A 9,246-nucleotide genomic window follows, 5' to 3' on the forward strand; every position below is an offset into this window, starting at 1 on the left:
TAAAAGGTGGCCTACTTGGACACACTGTGATTTTAATAAATGAGGTGAAAGGAATCTGTAATTACAAAGTAAAATAGTGAAACCATAAATGTGGTCAGCCATATCCAAGGAGCAGTGCAACAACCAGAGGAGAACTTTTGGACAAGGAAATGACCACTCAGCACTGTAACCTAAACACCCACAAGCTTTCAGCCTTACCTTCCATTGGTCTTTTCTGCTCAGTGTTCTAGAATAGGTTCTGTTTTCAACAGAACTACAGGGAAAGGGAAAAGATCTTTTCTAGATTCACATAAAATAACTGAAAACAGCAATTTCCAAATTGATGGCAATTTCCAAGGTAGAGGGTCACAATTCTCTTTCTACATCCAACAGAAAACTGCTACATTATCATGCTATTTGGAATCACAAGGCCAGCAGTGGGGATCATGCCTGTTTCCAGCACACAAACGAGGTGAGAAGTTCAGAAGCTGGTTGCAGATCCCAGTTTCTAGGCAAGGAGCAAAAAGCAGAGTGGAAGGTACCAGGATGTATTCCAGAAGAATACAGAATAATAATCCTGAGATCGTGCTTCTGGATGGTGCTGTCCCTCCCAGTTACAGCCACATGAACCACAGCTTCCTCCTGCCACTGCTGCATGGGCTAATGCTCCCAGGAGAAGGATGAGGACTCACCTGTCACCCCGTTATGGAAATAGAGCACAAGTCAATAAGCCAGAAGCAAAGAAGAACCAGGAAAGCAGGAATCCCTCTCACAGACACCTCCAGGGGCTGGCTGCATTCCCATCCCCTTTCTTGTCTAACCGGCTCTTCCCACCTGCCTGCCAACAGCCATTGCTTAATAATGCAGCCACCTTGTCAGCAACTGGTTTCTTCTGGTGCCAAGATCAGAGATGAAGGAAGGAGGCAAGGGAGGGTACCTACCCAGACTGCTCTACAGTCTCAAGCAAGGAGACTAAGTAGGCTTTTTAGAAGGTTAAAATGTCCCCCAGGAATGTCCCCCAGGATTATTTTAACCTTCTTTAAGCCTAAGTAGGCTTAAAGAAGGTTAAAATAATCCTGGGGGACATTCTTTGTTTCTCATCTCTTTCCTCTGAATTCCACCCAGGCCTTTCAGAGTCTTAGCTGGACAGCTTAAGAATTTGAAAAGGGCAATTAAGTAGGATGTTTAGAGGTTGGAAAGAGAAATCTTACAATCAAAGAAACCCATGTTTATAGACAAATCCCAAGAAGACCCTGAAGACAAAGCAACTTGCTCAAGCCAAAGTTGAAATACAGGTGAACCAAGAGGAAAGATGTCCCCTTTGACACACTGTGGGAAACAGTGGCCACAGTCCTTCCAGCATGCCACCCTCCAAAAATGGGGTTTGAATCTTTGCTCACTGCCCACATGGCCCATACCCTGCTTAAATATGTCTGTGAACTGCTTGGTTACAGAGCTGACCCTAGGAGTATACAGAGCATAGACTGCAAAAGTGTGTTTGGATATGGCCTGTAGCTATCATGACTACAGTTTTCAATTGTGAATGCCTTATGTTAGATAACAAGACCTACAGGATTTATCTCATGTCTTTAATCATGTGAAGTAGATAATTTGAGTCTTAGTTATCTTAAGCTCCTTTTATAAACAGTGGAGAAGGAAAAGCATCTTTTGAGGACAAGTTATCCCATGATAAGACTGGCATCCAAGTCAGAAGGAATTACTTTCTCTCTGAAGATGATCTTTCTCTTCAGATGCTAGAGCCAGCCTAAGACAACTAATTTAAATTTAATACGTCTATTGTTAGGTATCTAAATTAGGCAACATGAATTCCATCAAATATTCAGATTCAAAGCCCTAAGTGAATGGCCATCTCTGAAAACCAAGCCAGTTATGTGCCTGTGAAAACATTAATCTATAACAAATCTGTAAGATAAACAGTTATACTCACCTGATACACTTATTTTTAGTTTCCATTGACTTAAGTTGGTAGAAATATAGTTTCTGTTACAAGTTTTGTTTGTTATCAGGGTGACTTTTAAAATTAATGCAATTTATATACTTGTTAATGTGTTGGGGGTTTTAATTCTTGATCTTGTTTGATTCTGTTGCCATTTTAGTAACCACCTGCATGAAACAAACTCCTTTTTCTTTAAATATGCCCTTCTTTTTCTTCAAATAGCCTTCAGTTGTTGATGTTTTCTCATACATTCAAATATTTAATGCAATAATAATGGCCTTACAACTTTAGGTTGGTTCCATTTTACATAATCATTATGGTCATATCTTTAATTATGTAATTCATGTCTCATACTTTCCAACTTCAGCAAGCAGGGAGACAAGGATCCTGCAGATAAAAACTTCCTACATAGTTATGATTTATTCTTACAGCATCATTCCTCATGAATAAATACACAGCCTTCTGGGAAAATTACTCCCACTCTCTTCCACCTTCCTCATTTTTGCCCTTGAAATTCTAACACTGCAAAATTCTAACACTCAAATACTTGCAGCTCCTATTACTATGAGTTTCTCTCACATACCTGTTGCTTCTCTTCTTTTCTCATGTACCAACTGTATTTTCTCCCAGCAGTTTCCTCCTCATTTTCAGTATGTATGCACACATACAATACTGAAAGCACAGAAGAGTGACCTCCATAGCTTTTAGTTTCAGGATTTGGCTTCATGTGTTTACAAGAGATGAGAATTGTAGGGAAAATTCTGGCTGATCCCAGGCTGCATAAGTATTTAGTCAAACTGTGGAGATGGTTTATGTAATCTCATGGCCTGTAGAGCTGTGGAAAGCTGGAGTACCCTCAGTAGAAGTGGAAAATCTGTAAAATTTAACCAAGCACCTCTTTATCATCCACTGCATCAGACCGGAAGATTAAATCACCATCACAGATTTCTGTGTGCTAACCTAGATTCTCTCCTTCTTCTTCAACATTATTTTCTGGCCTCCCTTGCTCTTTTCTTCCACTGGTACCCAATATAAATCTGACTATGCACAGTATCATTGTGAAAAGCCTTTGGGATGGCAGACTGCACAACAGCTCTGCTGCACTTCCTCAGGTCCCTCTGCACTCGAGGCACAGAAACCCACACTTCTGTGGGTTTCAACACTCACTTGGAGGCAGCAAGTGGCAGTGAGACCTGCCTCCCCAGTGTCCATTGTTATCATCCTTATTCTAATCTGGCAGTCCTGGTGTGTTCTGTGGTTGCCTCCTTCAGTCTTGCTTTTATTTCACACAGTTATTCCCTTATCTCCAGGCACAGATTTGGGGGCGAGGAGAGGTGGTGATGGCAGCTATTTCTCCCTTACTAAGAAGCAATAGCTTTTTAAAAATCAGCATCTGCTGACATTCATTTGGTTTCTGGAATTTCTGTTTTCTCAGGTTAGGTGGTCCAGGTGCCCTATGGCTGACGCTGGAAAGCTTCAGCCTGCACATTGCCAGCTAGTTCAGGTTCTGAAAAACAAAGTTGCAAGCTGAACACACCTCCAGTGTCACAGCCAATCCTACACAGAAAAGAACCTTAAGTCCCAAGTGTAAACTGCTGCTAGTCATTATGCTATCTCTTCCCATGTGTTTCACACCAGTTTCCAGAGAAATAAAAATAAAATGCCATCTCTGGCAGAAATGTGAGCTACATCTTGTCCCCTGTGTCCCCATTCAAGGCATCACTCCCACTCAGATGCTGCACCCGCTGCCCTCACCAGTGTGCATGGCTGCATTTGAATTGGGTCACTCAAACAATTCAGGTTAAAAATACACCACTACAATCACGAAGAAGAGCTAATTTTAACTCAGATCATTGCAGTCATCCCATTGGGTTTTTGTTCTGATGGTATCTAGGGAAACATGACCTCAATTATGGTCACCATAATTGCCAATTGAACTCCACCCATCCTTTGCTCATAAAGGAATCCACGCTTTTGGATGTTAACTCTGGAGGATAATGTTGTTCTCAGAGTTAATGGCAGCCTTTCCATTGACTATTTTAACAGACATCTCCTGGAGCAAATACAGAATTTGGAAAGTTGAATTTTAAATCTCAGCCTGACCACCACACAAAAGACAGGGAAGACACAATATCCAACGCGCATCAGTAATGACCAGCTGCAGCCTTTGGAACTGCGTGTTACATCTTCTGCACACAAAGAAACCTCTCACACTTCCATAGAGACACCCTGGGATCTCAAACAGGAGAACAGGTCAAGTGCCAGCAGCAGGGTGATCACTCAAACTTCAAGGATCATGTCTCGGGTCCCAATTGCTGTGGTAGAGGCTAATTGGCAAAATGACTCAGCATGTACTGAGTTTCTCCTTCTCTCTTCTCTTCTCTTCTCTTCTCCTCTCTTCTCATCTCCTCTCTTCCTTATTTTCTTACAAAATGTTATTAAATCAAAGTTTATAGACAACAGCATCCCAGAACACAAAACTCTGCTTCTGTTACCCTGGAGGCTGAATGTAATGTCAAAAAAAGAGGCTTTTTTCACAGAAAGAAGAGAAACAGTGAAGAAGTCCATGTAATTTTTACTAGAAGCGGCCTCTATTTGTGGGTTGGTAATGCAGTGTTACCTCCTGAAATCCAAGGTCATATTTGAATTACATCAACTGAAGACAGTTTTGATTTTAAGTTTGTGCTTCTAGACCATCGCTAGACTGCCAGACCATTGCACAAACCCACACCTTTAACTGGTGCTGTTCTGCACAGCTAGAGAGTCTGTTCAGAAAAGTCTTGATGACAGAAATAGCGGCTTGACACAGTCAGAAAGAGATGGACCTGCCACCATGAGAGATGTCTTAGCAGCAGGTCTCTCACCTGCCTTGGTCAACCCATTTATCTCACCTGGCATTTTCTGCATCATTAAATACACCCATAACACTTTGGATGAAATAACTGCAGTTTACAAGCATGGTTCACAACAGCATGGTACATTCAGCTGGCTCCTCAGAAAGGTGTCATGGTTTAGCCCCAGCTGGCAATTAAATACCATGTAACCACCCCTGCACTACCCCCATCCCCACAGTGGGATGGAGAGGAAAATCAGAAAAGGTAAAACCCATGGGCTGAGATAAGAACAGTTTAACAACTGAGATAGATTAAAATACAACAACAATAATAACAATAATAATAAAAATAATAATTATAAAAGTGATAAAACAGGAGATAACAAAGAATGAGAGAAGAATAAAACCGAAGAAAGATGAGCGATGCACAATTCAGTTGCTCACCATCCACTGACTGATGCCCAGCCTGTCCCTGAGCAGCAATCAGCAGCTCCTGGCCAGCTCCCCACAGTTCATACACTGCACATTTCACTCTGTGGTGTGAAATAACCCTTTGGTCAGTTCGTGTCAGCTATCCTGGCCACGTTCCCTCCTGGCTTCTTGTGCACCTGCTTGCTGACAGAGCATAAAAAACTCAGAATTTCTTGACTTCAAATAAGAACTAGAGAGCAAAAACTAAATCATCATTGTATTATCAACATTATTTTCGTACTGAATCCAAAACACAGCACTGTACCAGCTACTAGGAAGAAAATTAACCCTATTCCAGACAAAGCTAGGACAAAAGAAGATTGAACTTCTGTAAAAGGTCACAGTGACCTTGTGCCTGCAGAACAGCTGCTGACAACCCACCCAACACATCTTTAGTTTAATATGTTTGCTGTTATCTATTTCTATGTCTCTGTTATACACATAACAATAAAGAATCTTAATGAAGCCCAACTTAAGCCACAGTTACTGGTGAATTGACAGATACCATACTGACATCCTAATCATGTATTAATGTAACATATTGAATGGTGCAGGTGTTTTGTTACAGACCTGCAGAGCTGCAGTAAGACATTTTAGTGGTGTAAGCCTTGCAACATCACAGCTGCAGGGACACTGCTGCTCTGCTTGGTGCCCTTCTACTCCAGAGAGGCCCTGGGTTTCTTGCTGCACCCTGGAGAACCCCACAGGTAGCAGTGGATAGCAGGGGGAGACAGAGAATGCAGACACCAGGTGGTGGTGGTACACCTGGAACTCCTGCAAATTTTGCACTATGATCTCTGTTCTTGAGACCCTGTGTCTCACACAAATTAATGACCTTTCTGCCGCATATTGCTGCTTGTAAAATGTGGGTAGTGAATGGGCTTGTGAATTATTTTGAGTGCAAGTAACATTTACTCCTCAGTAAGACTAATTGCTTTCATCTAATTTAAGATGCCATTAAAAATTATAATCATGTAATATCTTATATTGGTAGGGAACTTCACAGATCACCTCCCCTTCCTAAAGATGCAGGATGAATATTGAAACTACATCAGGTTGCTCAGGTCCTGTCAGTTCTGAGTATTTCCAAGGATAGAGACTGCATGTCTCTGGATACTTGTTCCCATGTTTGATTTTTCCTCACAGTGAATTTTTTTTCTTTCTATCGAATCTTCCTTGGTGCAGCCCATGTCCTTGGCCTCTCTCCTTGCCATTATGCATCACTGTCTTCTCTATAGCCTTCCATCATTAGTTTAAGATTCCCTCTGAGCCTTCTCCAGGCTGGACAAAACCAGCCCTTGAGATGACATGGGACATTCTCATTTCATAGCAAGAGAACCCACGTGCATGTTTAACTGCAGCAGTGCAGTCCCTGCCTGTTCACACTGCTGCTATCCAAGTAAAGAAGCCACCACTTCCCATTCATCCACCAGTCTTCCCAGTACCTCACCATGAACTCCATCACAGTGGAAACCCTCACCTATTTTTCCAGCATAGCAGCTCACATGATCGTTTTCTAACCCAACCTGCTGAAAATGCCTCAGGCAGCTTTAGATTGTTATGAAAATGCTCGAGCAAACCAAATAATTTTGAATTGGCTTTGCTCAGGGGATGACATTGTAGGCAGCTGTGCCAGATGAGCAGAGAAAAAACTGTTGGCCAACAGGTGGGTTTATCCAGATCCACTGGGAATGCAAAATCCTCATCCCTCTGCGGCTGCAGCTCCCACAGGATGAGTGGCACAGCTACTTGAGCACTAGTTCCCATAGGCTCAGGCTCCTGTGCTTGATAGAGTTTTTCTCCTGAGGTTTTGTCAAAACTTTCTGAGTCCTCGGCAGAGCAGTAATTGTTAACAATAACATTTACACAGGTGTATGAACTTTCCACACGTACTGTTCCTGCTTGCCCAGCAAAATGTTACAAGGATCAAGAAGAAGAAAAATGCAGCAGCACAAGAACTTAGTTAAAGCACACCCACACGTGCTATGTTCAAACAGAGAAAGCAAAACAAGCAAAAGTCTCTCCTAATCCTTCAAGGTTAAGAAGCTTAAGTCAGTTTTGTAAAGACATTTTGTCTTGTCGCACCAGCCTATTACTGAGAAGCCGCTTTAGACTAGAGTAGCATAGAATAGAACAGTTCAGGTGGAAGGGACCTACAATGATCATCTAGCCTAACTGCCTGACCACTTCAGGGATGACCAAAAATTGAAGCACTTTGCTAACAGCACTGTCCAAATGCCTCTTAGATACTGACAGTCTTGTGCCATCAAGCACTCCTCTAGGAAGCTTGTTCAAGAGTTTGACCACCCTCTTGCTAAAAAAACAAATGCTTTCTAATACCCAGTCCCTGTTGCATTTTTGAACTGTTCCTATGCATCCTGTCACTGGATATCAGTGAGAAGAGATCAGCACCTCCCTCTCCATGTCTCTTCCTCAGGCAGCTACAGAGAGCAACAAGGTCAAAATTCAGCCTCTTTTCCTCCAAACTAGACAAGCCCAAAGTCCTCCTCCACTCCTCACAGGACATGCCTTCAGCCCTTCCACCAGCTTTGTTGCCCTCTTCTGGATGCACTCAAGGACCTTCACATTCTCCTTAAATTGTGGGCCCCAGAACTGCTCACAGTGCCCAGGATGAGGCTGGTGATGCTATGTCTGATGTACCCCAGGATACAGTTTGCCCTCCTGGCTATCTGGGCACACACTGCTCACCCACACTGAGCTGCTGCCCACCAACACCCCCAGATCCCTCTCAGCACAGCTGTTCTCCAGACTCTCCCAATTTATACTGGTAACTGATGTTACTCTGTCCCTGGTGCAGAATCCAGCATTTGGATTTGTTGAATTTCATCCCATGAATCATTGCCCAGTACTCCAATCTATCTAGATCCCTCTGCAAGGCCTCTCCTCCCTCAGAGTCATCAGCACCTCCCAGTTGAGTGCTATTAGCAAACCTGCCAACAGGGCACTCAACTGCTGCATCCAGATCATTTTAAGTGTATTAAACAGAAACATATCCTCCAGGGCATCTCCCAGAGGTTCTCCAACCACCAAAGTCTGAACAATGTATGTGTGCTAACCCTTTTGAAGCCTGTTGGATGTCTACTTTTATTTTGAAAACTGCTGAAACAACTTAGCTAACAGTCATGGCTGATGAACTACGGAACTGCAAGGACTTGTGAGGCATCAGCTTGGTCCCAAAAGACAGGGGCAAGGTTAAGTAAACATAATGAAGCTCTCACATGGTCTGTGCCCTAGCACTACTGACTCCAGGACTGAAAGAAGCCTGTCTGAAATATCTTCTGCTGCAGTGTGCACCTGCAGCAGTCAGAGGGAGCAACAGTACTGCAGAGGAAAGTCAGACTTATTTTGGGGACCTCAATGCCACACTACAGGTTTCCAAAGGTGTGATACTGACATTTCTGGGTCCTGTACATTTTCAAATTGACACAGTCAAGCCAGTGTAAGTTCCCACATGCCCATTCCTCGTGCCTTGGCAGCCATCAAATAATCAAAAGAAAATCAAAGTTCACGGTTACACAGTATTTTTTCTGAAGATTATACACATGTAGTTTAAAACCTGGCTCTCTCTGGCTTACCTCACAAAATTACATTTCCACTACTCAGCAGCTGAGCACAGAGGAAAGAGAGGATTCAGCAGTAATCTGAACTAGAAAGTCCAGCTGCTTTACGTGTAGGTGTGTGTTTGTGCCGAGGTGGCAGCTGAGTGGTTATGGGACAACAGGGCAGCCTTGCTCTCAGCCCAGGAGCAGAGCAGGGCTGGGCTGTCCAGCACTCCTCTCCTGCCAGCACATTCTCATCAGAAGCCAGATATGAAGCACATCAAAATCTACACAAATAACAGAACTCCAGTAAGGCCACAAAAACACTGCAGAGGCGAGTGCCAGCGTGCAGACACCATCCTCATCAGCAAAAGCTGACTGCAACCCACAAACTCCCATCCCATGGTGTCTTTGCATTAGGCTGTGACCACTGCTATGGGTGGTGA

This window comes from Agelaius phoeniceus, chromosome 3, assembly GCF_051311805.1.
Source record: "Agelaius phoeniceus isolate bAgePho1 chromosome 3, bAgePho1.hap1, whole genome shotgun sequence".
NCBI lineage: Eukaryota > Metazoa > Chordata > Aves > Passeriformes > Icteridae > Agelaius > Agelaius phoeniceus.